At 29.6% G+C, this 17,777-nt stretch overlaps 2 protein-coding genes across 6 annotated transcripts in view; one reads left to right on the top strand and one right to left on the bottom strand.

Annotated features, from left to right (window-relative positions):
• The window catches only part of LOC142329127 (uncharacterized), a 134,932-nt gene extending 123,794 nt beyond the window's left edge, over positions 1-11,138 (bottom strand). Inside the window, exon 1 of the mRNA XM_075373464.1 lies at positions 11,032-11,138. The gene's annotated coding sequence lies outside the window, so the exon portion shown is untranslated. The remainder of the gene's footprint in view (positions 1-11,031) is intronic.
• Positions 11,139-12,784: 1,646 nt separating this feature from the next.
• The window catches only part of LOC142329602 (uncharacterized), a 97,211-nt gene continuing 92,218 nt past the window's right edge, over positions 12,785-17,777 (top strand). For all 5 annotated transcript variants that reach the window (XR_012757529.1, XM_075374318.1, XM_075374314.1 and 2 more), the window contains exon 1: positions 12,785-12,939. The gene's annotated coding sequence lies outside the window, so the exon portion shown is untranslated. The remainder of the gene's footprint in view (positions 12,940-17,777) is intronic.

Consider the following 17,777-nt stretch of genomic DNA (forward strand, 5'->3'; position numbering starts at 1 on the left):
TTGTTTTAATTTGGTTTTTTTTTCTTTGTGATGGAAATTGTTTTTATTTTGTACATAAAACTACACCGTTTAAGTTGTTTAACTTGAAAACGATCAATAAATAAATATCCTGTTACATTGTTAAACAATTTAATACCCGCCTAATTTAAGCACTTATAAAACTGTAGGGGAAGTTCGTCTACTTCAGTCGATTCTTTATTCATTTCTTTAATTTTCTTTCTACACTTCACATTTTAATATCGACGGTTGTTTATCCTCTACGTTCCTTCTCTACGTTTATTTCCTCGGGTTTCTTGTTATATACGGGTCCTCCGTGTATTCCTTACTTCTTTCTCCTTGTGTCGATTTTTACCGTCCTCCTCGTTTCTCTTTTACCGGTCCCTTTCGATTTAGATCTCGTAGCGGTCTTCACCTTTCTATACATCGTATCGTACCGGCTCTTTTTTTCCAGATCCTCGATTTCATTGCATTCTTCCTTCGACCGCCTTTCCCTTCCTTACATCGTCGTTTAACATCAACAGCGTTACCGATCGAAACAGATTCGACCCGCCGTATACTTGAAATTGAATGTAACAAACAAATATAAAAAAAAAATACTTAAACCTCTTTTGCAAAATAAAACATTTTCATTTCTGTCGATAAAATACACACGGGAGTTGAAAGAAGAGAGAGAAAACTTATATATCGATTTAGCTATTTACAGAATGCGATTAATAATTACCGGACGCTTTACAACCGCTGTGAAAATATGTTTTATATAAAAATTAATTGAAGTATATCAGTTCATTCCCGGTCAAGAACATTTGTAGAGATGTCTGCATTATCAAAACACTTTTTAACACTTGTACACGACAAATTAATGACAAAAAGGAAAAGTTAAAAATTGTAGATAGTTTTTTGCTCTTTTAGTCCTTTAAATAAGTAACCGCTCTCCTAATATTGTAACCTAAACGATTATTGTTGCGCTATATTTTTTTAAATGCAGATTACGGATGCCGGTTGCAAACCGGCGAATAAGTACGAACCCCTTTCTTTTCATTATCTTGTACGAATTCAAACGACTGATCAGGGAAAAAGGCGTAAACAAAAACGTAAATTAAATCCCGGATGAAGCCGCTACGGTCATAATAGCTCAAAGAATGTAATAAGCATTGCACGTTAAAGAATCCGATAGGAAGACACAAAAAAAAAAACAAGTCATAATCGCATATACAGATCGGTCAGAATTCGCGCGCGCGCAAGTGTGTGTGAACAATGAAATAAATAAACTAACTATCGGAAATCCACCGATTTTATAAAATCAATCGGATGTGAATTTCTTACTAAAGACGACTGTAGTGGTAATCGATACATTAATCTATACGTGTAAAGCGATCTACACGTTACGTACAGTTTTTACGAATATCAAAAAACACCGATTTTCCAGGTTTTCACATTCATTTAAACTATTATCTATACCGTAACACGGAACGGAACTTTTTCCAAATACGAGCGTAAAATAACCTTAGCTTAAACGTCGCAAATCTTCTTTTTTTCACTGTAAAAGGAAACGAAAATTAAAATACAGGATTTTTAATAAATTGCTTAAAAAATAGTCCAAATCTGCATCGACAAACTTTTCATACCGCATCATCTTGTGAGGTTTTGCCGATGAATAAGTAGATTTTTGTATTATATCAAATTATAAAAAAGTAATTTCAAATATTTTTTAACCGATAGCGCGTATTAAATAAATTGATGCATATCTTTGATCTATATTCAAATTCGTAAACTTCTTCAAATAAATAATCGATAATAATTTGGGGAATGCTTTTTGAAAAGTTAAATCAAAACCGTTTAATATTTTTGAAACGTGTTCTATCTGTATCTTTTTTTTTGCCTTAAGCCATTTGACTGCTTTTATGCGGCTCTCCGAGCTCTTTCGCGATCACAATACTTCCTTTACTTCGTACAAGTAACAACTTAAGTTCAAAAACAGTATACATACATACGTATCTCCCCTAACTACTGAATGAAAAGTGTCCAAAAAAGTCCAAAATCCAAAACAAATTTGATTTTGGACTTTTTCTTAACTGCGGTAATAGGACTTCATCGAGAGCTTTTCAATGATATACACAAGCGGTACTTTTTTCCATCGGTTCTACGAGTACCTAAATGAAAATTTAATTTATGGAAATATCTGCATCTATTAAAATGGCATATTAGGTTCGAATCAGACATCAACTCCTTTTCCATTTTTTAACGTGTTTTTTTTTTTTTTTTAATTAAATTATTAATTTATTAATAATTATTAACCCGTGATTGTAAAACAAATTTTACAATAAATAATTATTCAATAAAAAAAAAAAAAAAATGAAAAAAAAAATCAGAAGTTAGTGAAATAAAATTCTACGTACTTTTAAAAATGTGCATATGTAATTTAACAGGCATTATTACATATATGTATATGTAACAGAGATGGTGAAACAACTGATTATTTAATAATAATTGAAAATTATAATTTAGAATCGTATTATTTTTGGAAAGTAAGGTTAACGATTGTAAATGAAAAAGAAAGTGTAACTTAACTGGTACAAGGGATATATTTAATAAATTCAATTAAAGAAAAGATTCAAGAAATAATAATATTGATTTTTTTAATAATTCAAATGGAAGTGAATATATCTTTAAAGAAATGTTATTCTATTTATTAGAAAGAATATATCTGATTTAAGTAAAAGAAACATTTGAACCAACTGCAGACTAGAGGTAAAACTTTACCGTTAAAAAACAAAGTGACACGGCAAGAGACATAAATCATTCCACATCACTTATAGTTGACAATATAATGACAGCTGTACAGTAAAAAAAAAAGTCAAGGGTGATGTTATATCTCATGTACACGTGTTACATACGTTTTAATATATATATATATATATATATATATATATATATATATATTTGTGTAGAGAGAGAAAGAGAGGGATAATAAGTGAGTAAACAAGCTCTGTAATATAAATGAATTATAACGAACAAATCTGTTCATCTTTATCTCACTTTTGGTTTTTTGTCAATGCGATCTAAGTGTACGTCAATTATGTTTCAATACACACACACACACACACACACACACACACACACACACACACACACACACGCATATGCAAAGCAAATAATGCAGAGTTGAAGTAAAGAATTTACTCGAAATATATAAACATAAACGATTTTTAAAATCATTATATTCATTTTAACTGCTGTAAAATCCATTTGTGACCAAAACACCAAACATTTAAAAACTTTTATTGTAAAAAAAACTCAGTTGTCGTTTTCCTTTCCTGTTCATTTAAATATTTATAAATAAAAAATATTCAAAGTCGATAAATTAAAAACTTTAGTTAAACAAATTTAGCAACATAATTAAGATTCTTTTTACTTTATTTTAAATATATAAACTCTGATGTAAACGATTAAACGCTTTTTCAAACTAAAACAAAACAAATATTAATTTTAAAATAAATGATTTATCGTTAACGCTGCCCAGTTTTTTACATCCTCTCTCTTGCCGCCATGAACTGTGTTCATGTACAAGCCTTTCTGTTATATAGTTTTTTTATATACTTGTCCTTGAATTGGTTACATACAATAGCGTTTGCGTCTTTGTTTTAACTACTGTCAGTTTTAACTGAATTGTTTTTTTTACCACAAGCGGCAATGTAATTATAAAAAGAATTTTAGACTACATTGATAACTTACAGTTCTATACTTGTTCATCAATTTTTATGTATATACAAAACTCTTGACCGAACAAATACAAAAAAAATTTCAATAAAAAATCCTTTTTTCACGCTTACTAGGGAATATAGAATAAGAAATTAAATAGTTTCCTGTCTTCACAAAAGACGAATATATATTTTAAATATCGATATACCGATTCAAAACGTTTATACGATCGCTAAATGGATTGTCTAGTTAATAAACATCATTACTTTTATTGAAAATATTACTCTTAATTAGATATTATAAAAATACTTCTACCAGGGAAAACAGTCGAACTGAGAATCTATTCTTTGTTGTTTTTTTTTTTGAGATATTTAACGGAATGGTATTGAAAAAATTATATATAAAAGAGAAAAAACCCACTTACGAAAGTTAGAATCGTTAATCGCCCCAGTAGTTAACAAAAAAAATTAAGTAAAAATAATATATGCATATACACACGCGAACCCAACCCTTCAAAACACAGTAGATTTACTTCGGAGCAAAAATAATTCAAATTTCAAAGAATCTCCTAAACTTAATCACAAATAAAATTATTTTAACACGAATAGAAAGCGCGTAGTTTTCTTCGCGTTGAAATTAAACATTTAATTCAAGGAGTTTAATTAACTCGCCGTAATAACTGAAGGATATTAATTTTTTTAAAGTAAATAATTAAAAAATTAATGGTATTAATTCCTCAACAATTCTGATTAAGTAAATTATAACCGAACAAACATACATATAAAAAAGCTTTTTACAACAGTACGAATAATTTTTACGATCTTCGGAATTTTATTATGTTAAAAGATTTTCGTGGAGCGCACGGTCGGGTAGAAAAAGAGATGAGAAGAGAAGTCGCAAATTTTCTCTAAGTTCTCACCTGTTAACTATAAAAAAAGCATAAATATAAGAGGAAAATCACACTTGCCAAAGCTAGAATCCATAATGCCCCAGTACTTCATAAAAAAAAAGAAGTAAATATACAGTATATATATATATATATCTTTATATATAAAAATGTTAAGTTCGTTCGTGTACGCTTCAAAAACTCAAAATGTTCTGCACCGATTGAGCTCAAATTTTAGCACGATATATAACCCGCATCAAAGATTGTTTTTATCTATTTTTCGCATCAGTCACATACCCGCGACCGCGAGAAAACAGTTTTTTTTAACGGTCAGTTGTGTACCAGTGGCCGCGCCATCTGCCGGAAGCGAGGGGAACACTCGCCATACTAGCTAACGACAACCGCAGTCAGATGTGAAACAATACCTGTTACCAATTACATTGTTTATTAACAAAAAAAAACAAAAAAAAACGTAACCACTTGCATCTGATTCAGATTATTATACAATCTGAATTAAATATTCACTTTAATCGAGGTAATTTTGTGTGATCGTATCGTGATCGAGCTGCGCCTTTCACCAAGCTCTGAATTTATTAGAAAACGACCAACAGTGGGATATATGCATTAATGACGCGTGCAACACTGCAAATCCAAACCAAATTCGCGCATTATTCGCAATTATATTGACCGCTTGCTTCCCTTCATCTCCCACAGAGTTACGGGAAAGACATCGATCGCATATGGCTGAGGATATTTTGCATACAGTACGCCTAGAAAATACCAATATGACCGTGGAATTTACAGAAGGCATTTACAACGAAGCATCGATAAATATTGAAGACAAGTGCTTAGCTATTACAAATAAAGTTCTTAGTCGATCGGGAATGCCAGCACCCACCCGAGCTGCGATTGCTTCATTTGATGTGGATTTACGCCGTGAACAGAGTTACAACATCGGTGATCTTCAGTCATATAACCGATCAAACATTCCCAAATTAACGCGTGAACAGAAAGGCATTTACGATCGCATAATGCAAATGATAAATGACGGAGTTGGGGGGACCTTCTTCTTGGATGCGCCAGGAGGAATTGGGAAAACATTCCTCATTAGATTGATTCTAGCAACGGTTCGATCAAAAAATGACAATTATCCTGTTGCGGAATATTAATCTGCAACGGCACGCGACTTGCAGTTAAGAAATTGATGAATAACGTAGTGGAAGCAACGATTTTAACGGGGCCTTTCATTGGTGAAGATGTCCTTATTCCTCGAATACCCATAATCCCGACCGATACACCATTTTAATTTAAAAGATTGCAATTCCCAATTCGATTAGCATTTCCAATCACAATCGATAAAGCTCAAGGTCAATCTTTAGAATTGTGTGGTTTAGATTTAGAATGCAGATGCTTCTCACATGGACAACTGTATGTTGCGTGTTCCCGAGTCGGCAAACCAGATAGCCTTTATATCTACGCAGACAGTGGAAAAACAAAAAATATTGTATATCCACAAGTATTGGAAAATTAAACTTCTATGAAACTTCTTTGTTTTGTTTCTCATTTCTCATCCATGCAACCACAATGTGCCACAGCGAAGCGTGGCGGGTAGAGGTAGTATATATATATATATAAAATAATTTAATACACAATCAAAATTTTATAAAACATTACGGATCATACTAAGAAAAAAATAAGAGGTAACAAACTTAATACAAAATAATTCCAAATAGTAATTAAACAATAAACCTATACGAAATGCCTATACGAAATACTGAGCAGTTTAACCGTACAAATTACTTTAAATAACCGCAGGTGGAAGACAATATAATATAATAGCTGTTGCTATAGCAACACAAACAAATTCCATGAAATTTAAAAAAAACTTCAAACAATAATAAAAAATTTATAAAACGGTAGCGTCTACGTTAACTTAGATAAGAAAAATAACATATTTAAATAAAATTATTTAATAGTTTTTAAGACGTGTTTTATGTTGAAAAAGGTTTTACCCGTTTTATGAAAAACCATTGTATACGCAAAAGAAACGAACCGTTTAATTACAATATTATTTTTATTTTTCCCGGGGATTCGAGTTAGAGCATTTTAATCGCTATCAAAAATATCATGCGTTCACGTTTAACGACGAAATTTAAATTCAAAATAATAATAAACCGATTTAAAAAGGAAATTTTTAAAATTTTGAAAAGATGGCATTTTGTAAATATTTTACCGTATAAAAAATCTGATGTGGACACCAGATAACTTCCTTGTACGCCTATTTAATTATATATACACATTTCTTTTTAAATGAAAAGTACATAAAATGATATTTCATTAATAACTTCTGATATTTTATTGTTTTTTTTATTGTTATTATGGAATTATTATTTAATGTAATTTTTTTTAGAATCAGAGGTTAATAATTATTAATAAATCAATAAATTGAAATAAAAAAATAAAAAAAATATTTGACTATAACTTAGGAACCGATGAAAACAAGTACCCTCCCTATGATATACCGTTGAAAAGCCCTCAAGGAGAGATGCACAACTAGATATTACAAAAGACCTAAATCCAAAATTTCAACATCCTACAGGGGAATCGTTTTCGAGTTATCCTTTTTCGAGTAGGATTAAATAACACATCGACTGTATAAAGGACACAAAGAACGATCTAATTTTCCCACACATATTTTGGAACAGAATCGTAATTATAACCCAAACAATTGTATTAATATTTTCGAGTACTCTAATAATCTTTATAAAACAAATATTTTAGAAAAATTTCATTTGTACTGTAAGCCGTCATAGCTGTTAAAAAATCCCGAAAACTGTTTTTACGATACATATCTGAAGGAGTATTTTCAAGCCCCGATCTAGTGAATACGCATCTCGTATAACATTGTTGGAAATGGGGAAAATTTGCAAGGATTGTTCAATATGTTTTTTTTTTTACTTTTCTTATTACTTTCAAGGCTGATTTTAAAAAAATGTAGAAACTTGTTTTTAAATATTTAAATGAAAATTACATACTTCAAAAGCCAAGCTGATATCTTTTCTTTTATTACCGACAAATTAAAAAATATATATATATATATAAAGTTTCATGGTTACTCCGTTTTAACTCTTTATATTCCGAATGTTAAAAATCCATTTTATTGAAATGGAACACCGCAAGAAGAACATGTACTCAAATTTATTTTCATCCATTTTTCAGTATTTTTGCTGGACGTTGATGAATCAGTCGATCATTCAGGACATGTTCTTTTATTTACACCGAGTGATATTTAAGTACGGGAACAGCTTTTTGCTGCGTATCTGAGAAGTATTTGTAAACTGAAAGAAATTGAACAGCAAATTAATGTGGCCGTTGTAAAACAAGGCGATGTAATATTGCTGTTTTAAACCGATTTTACCTATTTATTTAAAAAATGCTCGCCAGACTGGGATATATTGTTAATGGAACTCGACAACAGAATAATGCCGGTCACTTTTGAGGAGTCATCGGACGATAAAATGTAACCGATTCAGCAAAATAACATCCGAGTGTTAATATTTTATATTCATAGAAATACATATTTTAGTAATTTTTTTCCGAGCGGTTAGTGAATAAATACTGAAGTAAAAAAAATAAATAAATAAATATATAAACATCCATAATTGTAATGCTGTTTAAATTCTCTCACTCCCCTTTCACTAGTATTGCATACTAATACACTCTCTCTCACCACTAAATTATTCTCTCTCTCTTTCTCTCTCTCTCTCTCTTACATAGACAAGCACGATTTGTAGTATCAGGTAATAAAAAAAACTATTAGATAATTTAAGTAAAAATTTTTTTATAATCTGTACTTAATAATTTATATTCATACGAACAAAGACCACGCTTTACTCCTAAAAAATGAATATACGATTACGTTACCGCTCGGATTACCGTGCTACAAAAAATTAAATGATACAATTATTATAACACTTAGTTATTTTACTAATCCGATTCTCAATTACCCGGACTTCCGTGTTTAATTTATCCGTAAAATATGCATAGTTTTATTGTGCAATTCAATTGTTATATGAATTAATTATGAATAAAAGCTAAACAAAAATTTCCTTCGTTGGAAAACGGAACAAATAAATATATTCTACGATTGACATTTATCAAAATCTCGATTATCCGACCTCTATTCTCAAAAACTTACTAGTAATTCAAACGTGCTAGTAATTCAAAATGTATAATTATAGATACCATATAATCTGCTGAACCCGATGGTAGATAACGAATTTTGAGAATAGCAACCCGCCTTATCATCTTTCTCTTCCATTACTGAAGAAGAGACTAATTACAATTGAATCGTTGCGACTGTCATTAAGGAAGGAAATATATTTACGGATTCTAACCAGCAACTTTTCGATTAGGCAATAAATGTTCTACTGTTCTACCACTGAGCTATCTTCACAAAATCTCTCTCTATCACTCTCTCGCTCTCATATATATATATATATATATATATATATATCACGCACGTAGCTAGCGAGGGACTAAGGAAGCTATAGCCACCGACAATTATTAAACTTTATCATTCAGGGGCTAAATCTAGTAATTTGGGTACAAAAAAAAGTTTAGCATTTTATATTTAAGTAATGTACAACATCTCAAAAGTATTTTCAAAAAATTTGAGATAAATCGACACATAATTATCTGCCTAGTCATTAATCCTCTCCTATATACCTTATTATATTATATCCTTTAAACATATTTATTTTTTTATACTCGTTCTGAAGATTATTTCGATTGGAATTATTGAAAAGATCGTTGTAAGTCAAGAATTGAATTCAAGACCTGTTAATTTTTTTTTTTAATGTATGAAACCTGGCTGAAACAATTGTCGGTGGTGGTGTCTAACATGAGAATCAAACCGGAGACCTTCAATACATCAGTCATTTGCTGTACTGTCTCTGCTAATAGTGTTACGATAACAATATATTATAAAAATGAAAATGAGACACGGTTAAATGTTTTGTACTATGTTAAAATAGCTCATTACTATATAAGAACGAAGTATAACTTAAAATCTGAACAAACACAGAATAAACTTCACACATTACTTTTTGATAGTATTAATAAAAAATAAATCTCTCTGTCTCTCTCACTGTGGGTGTGTGTGCGTGTGTTTTTGTTTGTTTGTGAGTGTGTGTGTGTGCGCGCGCACGCGCGTATTTGTATTGTAGATGTGGTAAATTTAGAAATAGTGAAATCATATCATTACATCCGTACGTATCACTCGTTAATCGTTTTTATAATCTACATTAATTTGTAGTTCAGTTATTTTTCTTTAAGATGATTAGCTATTGAAGTAGTTACAGTCTAGATGTGGAAAATTCTTCAGATACTAATACGTAAATAAAACCCAAGACCTTTGGTGTATTATGTAGCAAGGAAGTACGCTTTCTGTGACACGGTCGCGGCGACATTACATTTTTATTGTTAATTACAATATTCGATTTTTTTTTAAATTTCTGCTTTAAATTAAAATAAAAAATATTTAGTAAAAAAAAAAATTATAAAACCGCGCACCGCGAATGTAATTTTATATAAATGTGCAATCGTCACGTTTACGTGCGCGGTTGTAATTATATATATTAATTGAATATTAGGTAAAATTAAATAATTGAAAGCCTCATTCATCATTACCCTTTTATGTACCGTTAGCTATGTTCTTTAGCTAACACGTACAAGTGAATTTGAAAAGTTGTATTCGTTTATTACGTTGTTCAATTGTAAGTTATCACAGTTAATAAAAAATAAAAATGAAAAAAAATCAGAACAAAACTTTTGGCTAAACTTTTGTCGAAAAAAGTTAATAATAAGTCTGACCATCTAACATAAAACCGACCTTCTGCTTTGATCTGCAGAACATAATGAAAGTTTCAAGAAAAGTGAGAAAATATTTGTAAAGTATTTCATACCAAACAACAAAGGCAATTTATCTTTCTAAAACAGATAGCTAATTTATTAATCACCACATGTAGACACAGGCAAAAGGTTTTGTTATTAACAGAAATCTAAACAAAAAAACAGAACTTCAAACAAAAAACTAGAACATTGATACCCGAAATAATTAATAAGTGAACACATTTAAATAGAAATACGTAAATAAAACGTTTAGTCTACAAAAGATTCAGCAAAACCCCTGTTTTAGTGTATCGGAACTTACTTGAAAGCAAATTATTTTAGTTACATATTTTTATAAAGTAATCTGTACTTAATTTTAATTAAAATAACAAGAATAAAAATATATTTGACTAACCTAAAAATAATGATTTTTGCCAAAACAAAATGTCAAATGAAAACGTTTAGTTCATTAAATTCCCATAAGTTAACCAATAATCACATTATTTGTGTACATTTTTTCTTATTACAAAATATTATTATTTGAAAGAACTTACCTAGTTTACACGTAGAATTATTTTCTAAACGGTTTTCTAGCTTCACGTAAAATACATCTAATACAATAAATACAAATAATAAAAATTTGATACGATTTTTAAAACAATAACACACTTACAGAAAAGAAATAAAGCATTATTTACTGTATGACAACGTTATTCGTTAACAACTCTTTTAATAGATTAATAAATTATCAGAAAGAAAATATAAGCTAATATTATTATTATGTAAGATTGTTTATTTTTTCTACATCGCTGAATGTAATGGAAGCAGCTAATATTATAAGCAAATAAAATTTTTCATCAACGTAATACACATTTTGACATACGCAGTTTGATGAATTTCGACACGAAGCAGGAGAAGGAGAACGAGAGTCAACTAGGGGGGGAGAGTCTCTGCACTCTCCCCCACTCTTAATATACGGAGAATATTAATCTTAATAAGAAATAGATCAACATTAGTAATTGACAGGTGCTCTGTTGCCAATTAGCCTGAATTTTCCTTCCCCCCTGGCCCTTTGGCTGCTAATTTTGGCATCAGGAAATTTACTGCGTTGCGTTTTCTACTTATAACACATTTGCATAGAATAAACCTTCCAAGTATAACCGGTAAGAAATGAAAAAAAAAAAAAAATTTAATTTTTACGGTAAAATTTTTTAATTTATTTTTTTAATTTTATTAACGAATCAGTATATTATAATTTTACTATTATTTATAAAAAAAAAATTCCTAAAATATTTGAAATCGATGTTATATTCTCCATTTGACAGTACTATTAATGAACTTTATGATATTTCTCGTTTTATGTAGTAGTGTAAAACTAAAAGTCATACTTAATAACTTTTTTTATTTTTACGTTGTATAATACAGTTAGTAAAATAATCACTGATTTTATACAACCGACCTCTAGTATTCGAATTATTTGAGAGATTTTCGTGTTAGAACATTCAGAGATTAATTATGATTGAAATTAAATTACTGTTTATTAAAACGTCGATTATTCGGACCTCCATATCTCAAACATTATGTGACAAAAGCGGTGACAAATCTGAGAGAAAAATTATTATTAAAATGCTGAAAAAAATCGCTTGTTGAACCATTTATAGACAAAATTTACATTAGAAAAATTGAACTTTGTAGCGATCAAATCGAGTCTAAATTTACTTATTTTTTTTATAAGGACTGCATGCAATTGTAACATCTCTAAGTGTTATTGCGCTTATTTGTATTACAGATGTGCTGGGCTGTACTGTGAAATACGGTAGTCGACTTGATATGAGGTAAATTTGGAAATAATCGTTTTATATCATAATCCCCATGTATTAAAAAATTATTCATTAATATTTTTTTATCATATGTATTAAAAGAAATGATCCTGGTGTGTTTTTCTGATTTCTGAATTACTAAGAGGATACGTTATAAGTTGTAAAATTGTGTTGTAACTATAAATGCGTGAGTGTAAATTATTTAAGTTAAATTGAATACTAGATAAAAATAAATAATTGAAAACTTTAACCGTTTGGATTCCTTGGTTACGTTCCTTTGTTAACGTGTATATACGTTTTAAATTTTGGTTTCAATTATTTTTTATGATTATAAGTTATCAAATGTTTAAAAATATTAATATTAAACTGTCGGTGTCGGTCGGTCACTTGTTTTGAGAAAGGGCAGTGTAGGAAATACAGTTGATGGTGTGGTTATTTTCGCAATTATTAACTCTGGCGGTTGAACAAATTAGTTGCGTAATGGACGGCAATGTCAGTGGTGGGGAGAGACAGTGAAATTACGTGCTTGACACAGAATGAAGCGTATGGATCCAGCGGCCACCTTGGGTTGATTGAACAGTTGCATTTAGATTCTCATGTCTGTGGTTTATTTTAGATAGATTACCCTCGTTGTTGGTCGAGGTAAAAATTTTTTATATATATTATTTTAATGTAGATTAAAATAAGTGTCAGAGATACTACTAAAAATCCACCTTAATCAGACCAAAATGTTCATGTAACCTAACACAATACTTAATTACTGTTATTATTAGGACCACTGGACACATCTTCTCCTGCATCATTAACATATTTAAAGAAATCCTAGTCGCTATAGACTAGGTGTTCAGACTCAAACATTGATTCTTCTTCATTATGCTTATAATTAAAAGAATTGCCCTTCTTACTTGTTAAAGTATCAAGTTGTTTCTAATTCAGTCAACAGCCGACATTTTCTTAATATTTATTTTTGTAAATATGTAAAGTGCCGTTCTTACTTTTTTGTTAAAGTAAATAAATTGAATATTCAGCTAGCCTATTTTAGATTTAACAGAAATAACAGGTAGCCTACTGACCTACCGATCTCTCTACTGATCTACCTTTGATAATATCGTATTTTAATTTGCCTCATAATCAGTTTTTTGAAGATCCTGAATTTAATATATCAAATAAAATTGATGTCCTTATTAGAGCGCAATTTTACTTAAATTTTAATTACCTACAAAATTTATTTGAAACTTTAAATATCCTGTTCTCCAAGAAACCAAATTAGGATATATTCCTACGTTTGCTATTAAAAATTATTTCTATATAGCTGATCTCATTACCAGTTCAGATTACCTAAATGGAGTTATTCTAAAGAACAATATGTCCAAATTATTACAACAGGATGGTTTTTTACTTCACATGTGGTATTCTAACAATTGCAGTTTTTCTTTGTCTTATCATAATTCATCCATACCATCTAATCAAGAAGGCAACATATGTACTCTAAGAGTTCTAATGAACAAAAAGTCAGATTCACTAAATTTCCAAATCACTCATTCTAACAATTTAAAAGTTTGTACTTAAAAGGGATTACTCTTTCCATCACAGCAAGTGTCTGTGATCCTCTAGGACTCATTGGCCTTTTTTATTATAATCATACAAACAGTTCATGTAGTCATTATGACAACTCAAAGTTGACTGGGACAAAATATTACCCAAACCATTAATACAGTGGCTTTCACTGTATAATCAATTAAATCTAATCAAGTCATTCAATATAAGTTTGATAATAGTAAAATTCATTCCATAAAATTACATGGATTTTCTGATGCTTCTATTAATGGGTGTGGTTGTTATATTTATATACACACTTTATAGTCCAACCATGTAATTACTAATGTACTGTTCTAAATCAAAATTAGCCCCTTGAAACAAATCATATTACCCGGACTTGAACTCTGTGATTGTTTACTATTTTCACATTTATTTGTGAAGGTTGTATAACTGCGTTATACACTTTGATGAGATACACTTATACTCTGATTCAATCATAGCACTTTGTTGTATTCATGGACATTCTTCCAATTGGAAAGTATTTATAGGTAATAGTTTCTGACATTCAACGAAACACTTCAATTACCAATCGGCATTACATCAAATTCTCTGATAATCGAGCAGACATATTTTCTAGAGCTTTTTCACCAAGCAGGTTACTTGATATGTCACTGTGGTGGTGTGGTCTACCTTGGCAATTACAATCTTCTTCTCATTAGCCAACCGATCGTAATATTACGTTCAGGGATAATAATTTAAATTCTGAATGCTTGTTAGAAAGGATATTAACATCATGTTTATTTAATGTTGTATATGATCGATCACAGATTTTCTTGACCGGTAATGTTCTTGACCGGCAACATTATTATAGTTTATTTAGTAATTTAGTATATAATAGAAATTATTTAAGTAACTTCTTTATTTACATACTTCCTTGAAGGATGAAGCATTAGCTATCATTAAAAATTTAGGTGTTTCTCATAATGCAGATTGTATTTTACAACTAAATTCCATTAACTGAATCATTGGATAATTTATCCAAATTAATCATCAAAGTTAATCTTTCATATTTCAGTGCTCTTAAAGCAATGAATAATCCAATCAATACATATGAATTTATTATTGTTCGGTTAACATCAAAGTTAGAGTTTGTATTCTAACTTTGATGTTTACAAATATTTACATTTCTCCTTCCAGATTATGAAGGAGAAATGTTCACCTCAATTTCATAGAATCCCTTGAATTTAGAAGGCAGATGCTTGAAAATATTAATGCAAATAAGTCAAACCAGCAACAAGACATATTTCCAAGGGACAGCGATACAACATTGGAACTAAATCCTGTACTAAACATTTTAGTATAAATGATAATAAGCAATACTAGGAAAATAATTTTATTTATTCAAAATTTAATTATAATCAATGTCTAATTTGTATTTTAATCATTATTTACATTGTTAAATAGTTTTTCTGTTGGTGAACGGAAGGAATTTTTGTAACATCATAATTGTTGTTTCAGTTTTTTAGTTAAGGGTCATTGTTGTTCAACATATTCGTGAGATTTGTTCTCAAAAACATAACACACTTCAAAAAAATAATATTAATTCTAAATTAAGATTATAAGTCTGACAATCATAATCGTACCTCGTTTAAATTTGTCAAATAAACCATAATATTATCTACTGCATTATGTATTACCAATGATGTACATGGTAGTACTCAAACATCTCTGGTTTTACTAGATTCTGGTAGACAAGCAAATTTTTGTACTTATGAATTCGCATGAAGATTAGAACTTCCATTTATGAAAAATGATATTCTTATCTTAGGAATAAATAACACACTTCCTCTTTCTGAATATAGTGTTGAACTGACACTGTATTCTTTATATATGAATTTTTTACTCCAGTTACAATGCTCTGATTAGATATAAGATAGCCCACTGACATGTACCTTTGATAATATCTTATTTTAATTTGTCTCATAATCTGTTTTTTGCAGTTCCTTAATTTAATATATCAAATAAAATTGATGTCCTTATTTGAGCACAATTTTACTAAAATTTTATTAACGTACATAATTTATTTGAAACTTAAAATATCCTGTTCTCCAAAAAACCAAATTAGGATATATTCTTACATTTGTTTGCTATTAAAAATGATTTCTATGTAGATGATCTCATTACCAGATAACCTAAATAGAGTTATTCTATCAAAGAATGATATCTCCAAATTATTACAACAGGATGGTTTTTCACTTCACATGTGATATTCTAACAATTGCTGTACTTCTACGTCTAATTATAATTCATCCATACCATCTAATTAAGAACACAACATATGCACTTGTAAGAGTTTTATGGAACACAAAGTCAGATACACTAAATTTCCAAATCACTCATTCTAACAATTTTAAAATTTATACTAAACGGAATACTCTTTCCATCACAGCAAGTGTCTGTGATCCTCTAGGACTCATTAACTCTAAACCATCTGAATATAATTTTAGTACTTTTAACTACTAAGGAGTTAGATCACATACTCTTTACTTTTTCATATGTCAATCACAATCCATGTATTTCAATGAGATAAAGAATCAGGTCATTGATAAGCAAAGTAAGCTTATTTCACTGGATCCATTTTGGATGATCTCTCCTATAATAACATCCTATCGTCTTTACATCTGAGTATGAACATTCGAAAATTGTCAACTCTGAACACTTAAGACTCTTACACTGTGGTGTACAATTAACACATTATTCGTTGCAACAAAGATACTGGATAATAATGCAAAAAGAATCATTTCATCAATCTTTCATGTGTCTAATTTGCTTTAGATGTGATGCAAAATTCAATCCCAACAGCTTTGTCAGTTACCCCCTGGTAGTGATTCCTTCCTGAACATTCTCTTGTGCAGTGGCCCAATTATAATTCATCATGCAGGCAGAGATCTAAAACATTGAGTAAGCCTTGCATAGCGCTTTTTGTAGGTTTAGCAGCCACTAAGGCTATTCATTTAGTTAGTCCTTAAATTTTATAAAATCATTTTCAGTAGTAAAATTTTATCATAGGTACAGAATATTGCAATTCTATTAATCTAATTGCTTTGAAGTCTAATTTTTAAAATGAATTACTAGTAATTCAATCAACTATTAAAATGTATTTACTGGTGTTCAGTAGTATGAAATTTCAAAATCTGTTGCCTTTTTAATGTAACTGCATTAAGGCCCATTCTCAATTCCATACAACAGCATAGAATAGTAAATATATAAGGCTTGCTGCTAGTATGATTATATTTTCTGGAACATAACATTCATTTTTTGCCATCTACTTCACCTTTTAACAGAATCTCTTTTGACACATAATTTCATTGTATATGTTAATTAGTAAGGGTGATCGTTTACACATTTGCTAAGCCCTGATTATATCAATCTCTTCTATTAACCCATACTCTACTACTATAGTGGCCTTTTAAATATAAATTGGTAATATAATAATTATGTCTTTGCTACTTACATGTTGTTTTTAATAATTTTATTACAATCGTATATGACATGACCTTTCAAAATTAGTAAAGCAGCCATATGAATAATAGTAATTAATATCAAGGACACATTTAAGATAACAAATTCACATCAAAATATCTGTCATAAAACCCAACTAAATCCTTATCCTAAATTCCAACTATGTGTCTATTATATCCTGTTTTAATTTGTTTTGATGTATGTATTGTTTAATAAATATCTTTAAAATAAAATTTATTAAGGATTTAGTGAAATGTTCACAGCATTCTTGTCCAATAACCCTTTTTAAGATTAAAATGAATGTAAAGTCATTATTTTGACATTACACTGGAAATAAATTTCTTTAAGAAATTCTAATACATTGATTGATTGGATTAGTGTCCGAAGATTTAATCAATTTTACTGAACTCATGAAGCTC

This window comes from Lycorma delicatula, chromosome 8 (genome assembly GCF_047948215.1).
Source record: "Lycorma delicatula isolate Av1 chromosome 8, ASM4794821v1, whole genome shotgun sequence".
NCBI lineage: Eukaryota > Metazoa > Arthropoda > Insecta > Hemiptera > Fulgoridae > Lycorma > Lycorma delicatula.